Genomic DNA, 12596 nt, shown 5'->3' with positions numbered 1-12596 from the left:
CAAATTCATCTTCATAAATATTGGCATGATGGCCACAAGAATAGCAAGCATCACATTCATCAAGGGATATTTCAATCAAATCATAGGAATCATCATTATCTATAGATTCGTGCATATCATTATTTTCTTCCAAAGCAACGGTCATTCTCTCCATAAATTCTTTGACATAGACATTATGAGCATAGTTTTCATAGCAATATTTAAGTATGTCAAAATTTTAAGATTTGTAGAGAGTAATATCATACTTTTCAATCAAAGAAGCAACCTCATAAGCACCCTTAAAAGCAACAAATTCTTCAATTTGTTCGATATCATAGTAACTATAAACACCTTTTGCATAAGAAGATAAGATTTTGTTTTCATTAAACTCACATAGGTAGGGAAGGTGTTTTTTAGGGTTCTTAGAGCAACAAGTAAAATCATAAATTTCACAAAGATTCCAAGCATAACACAACAATCTGTTTATTTGATCCCACAAGAGTCTCCCTTTTTCAGACAAACGGTGACGCACAAAATGAGCATGCTCATCTAAAGATTTCCCATCAACTAGGCCAGTTGGGGTTTCAGCACGAGCGCATAAGGATCGAAGATGATCCAAGTAGAACACTTTAAGTGGATCCATATCAATTTTTAGCAAGCAAAGACGCAAGCAAATAGAAGGCATGTGGAAACACAAACAAAAAGACATACGGGAAGAAGGGCGAAGAAAAGGCAAACGTGAAGTGGGGAAGAGGAAAACGAGAGGCAAATGGCAAATAATGTAATGCGAGGGATAAGAGTTTGTGATGGGTACTTGGTATGTCTTGACTTGTGCATAGACTCCCCGGCAACAGCGCCAGAAATGGCTAGTTGCTGGGAGATCAAATCTTGACTTGACTTGGCGTAAGCCTCCCCGGCAACGGCGCCAGAAATCCTTCTTGCTACCTCTTGAGCATGCGTTGGTTTTCCCTTGAAGAGGAAAGGGTGATGCAGCAAAGTAGCATAAGTATTTCCCTCAGTTTTTGAGAACCAAGGTATCAATCCAGTAGGAGGCCACACGCAAGTCCCTCGTACCTACACAAACAAATAAGAACCTTGCAACCAACGCGATAAAGGGGTTGTCAATCCCTTCACGGCCACTTGCAAAAGTGAGATCTGATAGAGATGATAAGATAATATTTTTGGTATTTTTATGATAAAGATTAAAAGTAAAGATTGCAAAATAAAATAGATTGGAAACTTATATGATAGAAAATAGACCCGAGGGCCATAGGTTTCACTAGTGGCTTCTCTCAAGATAGCATAAGCATTACGGTGGGTGAACAAATTACTGTCGAGCAATTGATAGAAAAGTGCATAATTATGAGAATATCTAGGCATGATCATGTATATAGGCATCACGTCCGCGACAAGTAGACCGAAACGATTCTGCATCTACTACTATTACTCCACACATCGACCGCTATCCAGCATGCATCTAGAGTATTAAGTTCATAAGAACAGAGTAACACATTAGGCAAGATGACATGATGTAGAGGGATAAACTCAAGCAATATGATATAAACCCCATCTTTTTATCCTCGATGGCAACAATATAATACGTGTCGTTTCCCCTTCTGTCACTGGGATCGAGCAACGCAAGATTGAACCCAAAGCTAAGCACTTCTCCCATTGCAAGAAAGATCAATCTAGTAGGCCAAACCAAACTGATAATTCAAAGAGACTTGCAAAGATAACACATCATACATAAAAGAATTCAGAGGAGATTCAAATATTATTCATAGATAATCTTGATCATAAACCCACAATTCATTGGATCTCGACAAACACACCGCAAAAAGAGTTACATCGAATAGATCTCCAAGAAGATCGAGGAGAACTTTGTATTGAGATCCAAAGAGAGAGAAGAAGTCATCTAGCTAATAACTATGGACCCGAAGGTCTGTGGTAAACTACTCACACATCATCGGAGAGACTATGGTGTTGATGTAGAAGCCCTCCGTGATCGAATCCCCCTCCGGCAGATCGCCGGAAAAGGCCCCAAGATGGGATCTCACGGGTACAGAAGGTTGCGGCGGTGGAAATAGGGTTTTGTGGTGCTCCTGGTTGGTTTCGGGGTATATGGGTATATATAGGAGGAAGAAGTAGGTCGGTGGAGCTACGAGGGGCCCACGAGGGTGGGGCGCACGCCCAGGGGGGGCAGGCGCGCCTCCCTGCCTCGTGGCCTCCTCGTTGATTTCTTGACGTCCACTCCAAGTCCTCTCGATCACGTTTGTTCCAAAAATCATTCTCCCGAAGGTTTCATTTCGTTTGGACTCCGTTTGATATTCCTTTTCTGCGAAACACTGAAATAGGCAAAAAAACAGCAATTTGCACTGGGCCTTGGGTTAGTAGGTTAGTCCCAAAAATAATATAAAAGTGTATAATAAAGCCCATTAAACATCCAAAACAGATAATATAATAGCATGGAACAATCAAAAATTATAGATACGTTGGAGACGTATCACCATCTCATCGAAAGACGGGACACCTTTGCCTCTATCAATGTGAAAAATCAAGATATGATCTTGGTTGGATATCCTGATGCTGGCTATATATCAGATCCCCATAATCCCATATCATTGGTGGGCGCTGCGTCCATGACAACTTCATGCTAGTGTAACAAACAGTGAGGCAACTACACAACCACTGGTTAGTGCGGGTGCTTCTCAAGCTTGACATCGCGCGAGCATTTGATTCGGTATCTTGGCCATTTCTCCTCGAGGTTCTCAAGCACCTTGGTTTTGGGCCTCGTTGGCGCGAGTGGACCTCCATCCTCATCTCCACCGCCTCTACTTGGGTCTTGATGAATGGTACTGTTGGGCCACCAATCCCGCATGTGTGTGGTCTCCACTAGGGTAGTCCCTTATCGCCGATATTCTTCACCATAGTCATCAATGCGCTCAACTCTCTTCTCCAACACACTATTCAGATTGGAGTTCTCCGGCGCCTTACCCCTCATCACGTAGCGTCCAACATCTCTCTTTTCACCGAGGATGTGGTCATCTTCTGCCACCCTGACATCGACGAGTTGCAGGCAGCTCGTGCACTACTCAACACCTTTGGTATGACATCCGGTTTGTGCATCAACTATAATAAATGCTCGGCTACGCCAATCCAATGCTCGCAAGTGGTCTCCGAAGGCATTGCGACGGCCCTTTCTTACCCTGTCACAACCTTCCCAGTGTAATACCTTGAACTTTTGCTCTTTATCCACAAGGTTCCCTCATCGTAGCTGCCTCCGCTTGCTGACAAGCTTATCAAGAAATTGGTGACTTGGAAGGCATCCTTGTTCTCCTATGGTGAGTGGCTAGCGCATGTCTGGCATGTGCTTTCCACCATGCCTGTCCACATTCTTCTTGCCATGGCCATCTCACCTCCCATCCTCAAGAAGGTTCGCCAGGTTATACGTGACTTCCTGTGGCATGGTCATAGGGACGTCAGAGCGGCGCCTGCCTAGTAAATTGGCCCGAGGTTTGCCGCCCTCTTGAGCTGTTGGGAAACGTAGCATGCAATTTCAAAAAAATTCCTACGCTCACGCAAGATCTATCTAGGAGATGCATAGCAACGAGAGGGGGAGAGTGTGTCCACGTACCCTCATAGACCGAAAGCGGAAGCGTTAGGTTAACGCGGTTGATGTAGTCGAGCGTCTTCACGATCCAACCGATCCAAGTACCGAACATATGACACCTTCGTGTTCAGCACACGTTCAGCTCGATGACGTCCCTCGAACTCTTGATCCAGCAGAGGATCGAGGGAGAGTTCCGTCAGAACGACGGCGTGGTGATGGTGTTGGTGATGTGATCCGCGCAGGGCTTCGCCTAAGCACTACGACGCTATGACCGGAGGAGTAAACTGTGGTGGGGGGCACCGCACACGTCTAAGAGAACAATTGATGTGCCTTTGGGGTGCCCCCCGCCCCCGTATATAAAGGAGGGGAGGAGGAGGCCGGCGGCCAGGAGGAGGCACGCCAAGGGGGGGAGTCCTACTAGGACTCCACTCCTAGTAGGATTCGCCCCCTTCCTTCCAACAGAAAGGGGAAAGGGGAAAGGGGGGAGAGGGAGAAGGAAAGGGGGGGCGCCCCCACCCCTTGTCCAATTCGGATTGGGCAGGGGGGAGGCGTGCGCCACCTCTTGTATCCTTCCTCCTTCTCTCCACTATGGCCCATGAGGCCCATTAACTTTCCCGGGGGGTTCCGGTAACCTCCCGGTACTCCAAAAAATCCCCGATATTCTTCAAAACCATTCCAGTGTCCGTATATAACCTTCCAACTTATGAATCTTTACCTCTCGACCATTTTGAGACTCCTCGTCATGTCCGTGATCTCATCTGGGATTCCGAACAAACTTTGGTCACCAAAACACATAACTCATAATACAAATCGTCATCGAACGTTAAGCGTGCGGACCCTACGGGTTCGAGAACTATGTAGACATGAACGAGACACATCTCTAGTCAATAACCAATAGCGGAACTTGGATGCTCATATTGGCTCCTACATATTCTACGAAGATCTTTATCGGTCAGACCGCATAGCAACATGCATCATTCCCTTTGTCATCGGTATGTTACTTGCCCGAGATTCGATCGTCGGTATCATCATACCTAGTTCAATCTCGTTACCGACAAGTCTCTTTACTCGTTCTGTAATGCATCATCCCGCAACTAACTCATTAGTCACATTGCTTGCAAGGCTTATAGTGATGTGTGTTGGGGATCGTTGCAGAATTTTAAAATATTCTACGCATCACCAAGATCCATCTATGGAGTTTACTAGCAACGAGAAGGAAGGAGTGCATCTACATACCCTTGTAGATCGTGAGCGGAAGCGTTCTAGTGAACGGGGTTGATGGAGTCGTACTCGTCGTGATCCAAATCACCGATGACCGAGCGCCGAACGGACGGCACCTCCGCGTTCAACACACGTACGGAGCAGCGACGTCTCCTCCTTCTTGATCCAGAAAGTGGGAAGGAGAGGTTGATGGATATCCAACAGCACGACGGCGTGGTGGTGGAAGTAGCGGGGATCCCGGCAGGGCTTCGCCAAGCACAAGCGGGAGAGAGAGGTGTCACGGGAGGGAGAGGGAGGCGCCAGGGGCTGTGGTGCGGCTGCCCTCCCTCCCTCCCCCCACTATTTATAGGAGCCCTGGGGGGCGCCGGCTCCCTGGAGATCCCATCTGAGGGGGGGCGGCGGCCAAGGGGGTGGCTTGCCCCCCAAGCCAAGTGCCACCCCAGGGTTTCCAACCCTAGGCGCAGGGGAGGCCCATGGGGGGCGCACCAGCCCACCAGTGGCTGGTTCCCCTCCCCACTTCAGCCCATGGGGCCCTCCGGGATAGGTGGCCCCACCCGGTGGACCCCCGGGACCCTTCCGGTGGTCCCGGTACAATACCGATAACCCCCGAAACTTTCCCGGTGGCCGAAACTGGACTTCCTATATATAATTCTTCACCTCCGGACCATTCCGGAACTCCTCGTGATGTCCGGGATCTCATCCGGGACTCCGAACAACTTTTGGGTTTCCGCATACTAATATCTCTACAACCCTAGCGTCACCGAACCTTAAGTGTGTAGACCCTACGGGTTCGGGAGACATGCAGACATGACCGAGACGGCTCTCCGGTCAATAACCAACAGCGGGATCTGGATACCCATGTTGGCTCCCACATGTTCCACGATGATCTCATCGGATGAACCACGATGTCGAGGATTCAATCAATCCCGTATACAATTCCCTTTGTCAATCGGTACGTTACTTGCCCGAGATTCGATCGTCGGTATCCCAATACCTTGTTCAATCTCGTTACCGGCAAGTCACATTACTCGTACCGTAATGCATGATCCCGTGACCAGACACTTGGTCACATTGAGCTCATTATGATGATGCATTACCGAGTGGGCCCAGAGATACCTCTCCGTCATACGGAGTGACAAATCCCAGTCTCGATCCGTGCCAACCCAACAGACACTTTCGGAGATACCCGTAGTGCACCTTTATAGTCACCCAGTTACGTTGTGACGTTTGGTACACCCAAAGCACTCCTACGGCATCCGGGAGTTGCACGATCTCATGGTCTAAGGAAATGATACTTGACATTGGAAAAGCTCTAGCAAACGAACTACACGATCTTTTATGCTATGCTTAGGATTGGGTCTTGTCCATCACATCATTCTCCTAATGATGTGATCCCGTTATCAATGACATCCAATGTCCATAGTCAGGAAACCATGACTATCTGTTGATCAACGAGCTAGTCAACTAGAGGCTCACTAGGGACATGTTGTGGTCTATGTGTTCACACATGTATTACGATTTCTGGATAACACAATTATAGCATGAACAATAGACAATTATCATGAACAAGGAAATATAATAATAACCATTTTATTATTGCCTCTAGGGCATATTTCCAACGGTCTCCCACTTGCACTAGAGTCAATAATCTAGTTACATTGTGATGAATCGAACACCCATAGAGTTCTGGTGTTGATCATGTTTTGCTCTAGGGAGAGGTTTAGTCAACGGATCTGCTACATTCAGGTCCGTATGTACTTTACAAATATCTATGTCTCCGTTTGAACACTTTCGCGAATGGAGTTGAAGCGACGCTTGATATGCCTGGTCTTCCTGTGAAACCTGGGCTCCTTGGCAAGGGCAATAGCTCCAGTGTTGTCACAGAAGAGAGTCATCGGGTCCGACGCATTGGGAATCACCCCTAGGTCGGTAATGAACTCCTTCATCCAGATTGCTTCTTGTGCTGCCTCTGAGGCCGCCATGTACTCCGCTTTACATGTAGATCCCGCCACGACGCTTTGCTTGCAACTGCACCAGCTTACTGCCCCTCCATTCAAAATATACACGTATCCGGTTTGTGACTTCGAGTCATCCAGATCTGTGTCGAAGCTAGCGTCGACGTAACCCTTTACGACGAGCTCTTCGTCACCTCCATAAACGAGAAACATATCCTTAGTCCTTTTCAGGTACTTCAGGATATTCTTGACTGCTGTCCAGTGTTCCATGCTGGGATTACTTTGGTACCTTCCTACCAAACGTACGGCAAGGTTTACATCAGGTCTGGTACACAGCATGGCATACATAATAGACCCTATGGCCGAGGCATAGGGGATGACACTCATCTTTTCTCTATCTTCTGCCGTGGTCGGGCATTGAGCCGTGCTCAATTGCACACCTTGCAATACAGGCAAGAACCCCTTCTTGGACTGATCCATATTGAACTTCTTCAATATCTTGTCAAGGTACGTACTCTGTGAAAGACCAATGAGGCGTCTTGATCTATCTCTATAGATCTTGATGCCTAATATATAAGCAGCTTCTCCAAGGTCCTTCATTGAAAAACATTTATTCAAATAGGCCTTTATACTTTCCAAGAATTCTATATCATTTCCCATCAATAGTATGTCATCCACATATAATAAGAGAAATGCTACAGAGCTCCCACTCACTTTCTTGTAAACACAGGCTTCTCCATAAGTCTGTGTAAATCCAAACGCTTTGATCATCTCATCAAATCGAATGTTCCAACTCCGAGATGCTTGCACCAGCCCATAGATGGAGCGCTGGAGCTTGCATACCTTGTTAGCATTCTTAGGATCGACAAAACCTTCCGGCTGCATCATATACAATTCTTCCTTAAGAAAGCCGTTAAGGAATGTCGTTTTGACGTCCATTTGCCATATCTCATAATCATAGAATGCGACAATTGCTAACATGATTCGGGCGGACTTCAGCTTCGCTACGGGTGAGAAAGTCTCATCGTAGTCAACCCCTTGAACATGTCGATAACCCTTAGCGACAAGTCGAGCCTTATAGATGGTCACATTACCATCCGCGTCTGTCTTCTTCTTAAAGATCCATTTATTTTCTATGGCTCGCCGATCATCGGGCAAGTCAGTCAAAGTCCATACTTCGTTTTCATACATGGATCCTATCTCGGATTTCACGGCTTCTAGCCATTTGTCGGAATCCGGGCCCGCCATCGCTTCTTCATAGTTCGAAGGTTCACCGTTGTCTAACAACATGATTTCCAGGACAGGGTTGCCGTACCACTCTGGTGCGGAACGTGTCCTTGTGGACCTACGAAGTTCAGCAGTAACTTGATCCGAAGCTTCATGATCATTATCATTAACTTCCTCCCCAGTCGGTGTAGGCACCACAGGAACATCTTCCCGCGCTGCGCTACTTTCCGGTTCGGAAGGGGTGACCATCACCTCATCAAGTTCCACTTTCCTCCCACTTATTTCTTTCGAGAGAAACTCTTTCTCCAGAAAGGACCCGTTCTTGGCAACAAAGATCTTGCCTTCGGATCTGAGGTAGAAGGTATACCCAATGGTTTCCTTGGGGTATCCTATGAAGACGCATTTCTCCGACTTGGGTTCGAGCTTTTCAGGTTGAAGTTTCTTGACATAAGCATCGCATCCCCAAACTTTTAGAAATGACAGCTTAGGTTTCTTCCCAAACCATAATTCATACGGTGTCGTCTCAACGGATTTCGACGGAGCCCTATTTAAAGTGAATGCGGCAGTCTCTAAAGCATAGCCCCAAAATGAGAGCGGTAGATCGGTAAGAGACATCATAGATCGCACCATATCCAATAGAGTGCGATTACGACGTTCGGACACACCATTTCGCTGAGGTGTTCCAGGCGGCGTGAGTTGTGAAACTATTCCACATTTCCTTAAGTGTGTACCAAATTCGTGACTTAAATATTCTCCCCCACGATCTGATCGTAAGAACTTTATCTTTCGGTCACGTTGATTCTCCACCTCATTCCGAAATTCCTTGAACTTTTCAAAGGTCTCAGACTTGTGTTTCATTAGGTAGACATACCCATATCTACTTAAGTCATCAGTGAGAGTGAGAACATAACGATAGCCACCGCGATCCTCAACACTCATTGGACCACACACATCGGTATGTATGATTTCCAATAAGTTGGTTGCTCGCTCCATTGTTCCGGAGAACGGAGTCTTGGTCATCTTACCCATGAGACATGGTTCGCACGTGTCAAATGATTCGTAATCAAGAGACTCCAAAAGTCCATCTGCATGGAGCTTCTTCATGCGTTTGACACCAATGTGACCAAGGCGGCAGTGCCACAAGTATGTGGGACTATCGTTATCAACTTTACATCTTTTGGTATTCACACTATGAATATGTGTAACATCACGTTCGAGATTCATTAAGAATAAACCATTGACCAGCGGGGCATGACCATAAACATATCTCTCATATAAATAGAACAACCATTATTCTTGGATTTAAATGAGTAGCCATCTCGAATTAAACGAGATCCTGATACAATGTTCATGCTCAAAGCTGGCACTAAATAACAATTATTGAGGTTTAAAACTAATCCCGTAGGTAAATGTAGAGGCAGCGTGCCGACGGCGATCACATCGACCTTGGAACCATTCCCGACGCGCATCGTCACCTCGTCCTTCGCCAGTCTCCGCTTATTCCGCAGCTCCTATTTTGAGTTACAAATATGAGCAACCGCATCGGTATCAAATACCCAGGAGCTACTACGAGTACTGGTAAGGTACACATCAATTACATGTATATCACATATACCTTTGGTGTTGCCGGCCTTCTTGTCCGCTAAGTATTTGGGCCAGTTCCGCTTTCAGTTACCACTTCCCTTGCAATAAAAGCACTCAGTCTTAGGCTTGGGTCCATTCTTTGACTTCTTCCCGGCAACTGGCTTACCGGGCGCGGCAACTCCCTTGCCGTCCTTCTTGAAGTTCTTCTTACCCTTGCCTTTCTTGAACTTAGTGGTTTTATTCACCATCAACACTTGATGTTCCTTTTTGATCTCCACCTCCGCTGATTTCAGCATTGAATATACCTCAGGAATGGTCTTTTCCATCCCCTGCATATTGAAGTTCATCACAAAGCTCTTGTAGCTTGGTGGAAGCGACTGAAGGATTCTGTCAATGACCGCGTCATCCGGGAGATTGACTCCCAGCTGAGACAAGCGGTTATGTAACCCAGACATTTTGAGTATGTGCTCACTGACAGAACTATTTTCCTCCATTTTACAACTGAAGAACTTGTCGGAGACTTCATATCTCTCTACCCGGGCATGAGCTTGGAAAACCATTTTCAGCTCTTCGAACATCTCATATGCTCCATGTTTCTCAAAACGCTTTTGGAGCCCCGGTTCTAAGCTGTAAAGCATGCCTCACTGAACGAGGGAGTAATCATCAGCACGTGATTGCCAAGCGTTCATAACGTCTTGGTTCTCTGGGATGGGTGCTTCACCTAGCGGTGCTTCTAGGACATAATCTTTCTTGGCAGCTATGAGGATGATCCTCAGGTTTCGGACCCAGTCCATATAGTTGCTGCCATCATCTTTCAGCTTGGTTTTCTCTAGGAACGCGTTGAAGTTGAGGGCAACGTGGGCCATTTGATCTACAAGACATATTGCAAAGATTTTAGACTAAGTTCATGATAATTAAGTTCATCTAATCAAATTATTCAATGAACTCCCACTCAGATAGACATCCCTCTAGTCATCTAAGTGAAACATGATCCGAGTCAACTAGGCCATGTCCGATCATCACGTGAGACAGACTAGTCAAGATCGGTGAACATCTTCATGTTGATCGTATCTTCTATACGACTCATGCTCGACCTTTCGGTCTTCCGTGTTCCGAGGCCATGTCTGTACATGCTAGGCTCGTCAAGTCAACCTAAGTGTATTGCATGTGTTCCGAGGCCATGTCTGTACATGCTAGGCTCGTCAACACCCGTTGTATGCGAACGTTAGAATCTATCACACCCGATCATCACGTGGTGCTTCGAAACAACGAACCTTCGCAACGGTGCACAATTAGGGGGAACACTTTCTTGAAATTATTATAAGGGATCATCTTACTTACTGCCGTCGTACTGAGCAAATAAGATGTAAAACATGATAAACATCACATGCAATCAAATAGTGACATGATATGGCCAATATCATTTTGCTCCTTTGATCTCCATCTTCGGGGCGCCATGATCATCTTCGTCACCGGCATGACACCATGATCTCCATCATCGTGTCTTCATGAAGTTGTCACGCCAACGATTACTTCTACTTCTATGGCTAACGTGTTTAGCAATAAAGTAAAGTAATTTACATGGCGTTATTCAATGACACGCAGGTCATACAAAAAATAAAGACAACTCCTATGGCTCCTGCCGGTTGTCATACTCATCGACATGCAAGTCGTGATTCCTATTACAAGAACGTGATCAATCTCATACATCACATATATCATTCATCACATCTTCTGTCCATATCACATCACAAGGCACATGCTGCAAAAACAAGTTAGACGTCCTCTAATTGTTGTTGCAAGTTTTTACGTGGCTTCTATAGGTTTCTAGCAAGAACGTTTCTTACCTACGTAAAACCACAACGTGATATGCCAATTTCTATTTACCCTTCATAAGGACCCTTTTCGTCGAATCCGTTCCGACTAAAGTGGGAGAGACAGACACCCGCTAGCCACCTTATGCAACTAGTGCATGTCAGTCGGTGGAACCTGTCTCACGTAAGCGTACGTGTAAGGTCGGTCCGGGCCGCTTCATCCCACAATACCGCCGAAACAAGATAAGACTAGTAGTGGCAAGAAAAATTGACAACATCTACGCCCACAACTGCTTTGTGTTCTACTCGTGCATAGTAACTGCGCATAGGCCTGGCTCATGATGCCACTGTTGGGGATCGTTGCAGAATTTTAAAATTTTCTACGCATCACCAAGATCCATCTATGGAGTTTACTAGCAACGAGAAGGAAGGAGTGCATCTACATACCCTTGTAGATCGTGAGCGGAAGCGTTCTAGTGAACGGGGTTGATGGAGTCGTACTCGTCGTGATCCAAATCACCGATGACCGAGCGCCGAACGGACGGCACCTCCGCGTTCAACACACGTACGGAGCAGCGACGTATCCTCCTTCTTGATCCAGCAAGGGGGAAGGAGAGGTTGATGGAGATCCAGCAGCACGACGACGTGGTGGTGGAAGTAGCGGGGATCCCGGCAGGGCTTCGCCAAGCACAAGCGGGAGAGAGAGGTGTCACGGGAGGGAGAGGGAGGCGCCAGGGGCTGTGGTGCGGCTGCCCTCCCTCCCCCCCTATTTATAGGAGCCCTGGGGGGCGCCGGCCCCCTGGAGATCCCATCTGAGGGGGGGGGGGGGCGGCGGCCAAGGGGGTGGCTTGCCCCCCAAGCCAAGTGCCACCCCAGGGTTTCCAACCCTAGGCGCAGGGGAGGCCCATGGGGGGCGCACCAGCCCACCAGTGGCTGGTTCCCCTCCCCACTTCAGCCCATGGGGCCCTCCGGGATAGGTGGCCCCACCCGGTGGACCCCCGGGACCCTTCCGGTGGTCCCGGTACAATACCGATAACCCCCGAAACTTTCCCGGTGGCCGAAACTGGACTTCCTATATATAATTCTTCACCTCCGGACCATTCCAGAACTCCTCGTGACGTCCGGGATCTCATCCGGGACTCCGAGCAACTTTTGGGTTTCCGCATACTAATATCTCTACAACCCTAGCGTCACCGAACCTTAAGT

This window comes from Triticum aestivum, chromosome 5D, assembly GCF_018294505.1.
Source record: "Triticum aestivum cultivar Chinese Spring chromosome 5D, IWGSC CS RefSeq v2.1, whole genome shotgun sequence".
In the NCBI taxonomy this organism is placed as follows: Eukaryota; Viridiplantae; Streptophyta; class Magnoliopsida; order Poales; family Poaceae; genus Triticum; species Triticum aestivum.
The sequence above is the reverse complement of the archived record's forward strand: the minus strand, read 5'-3'. Positions refer to the sequence as shown.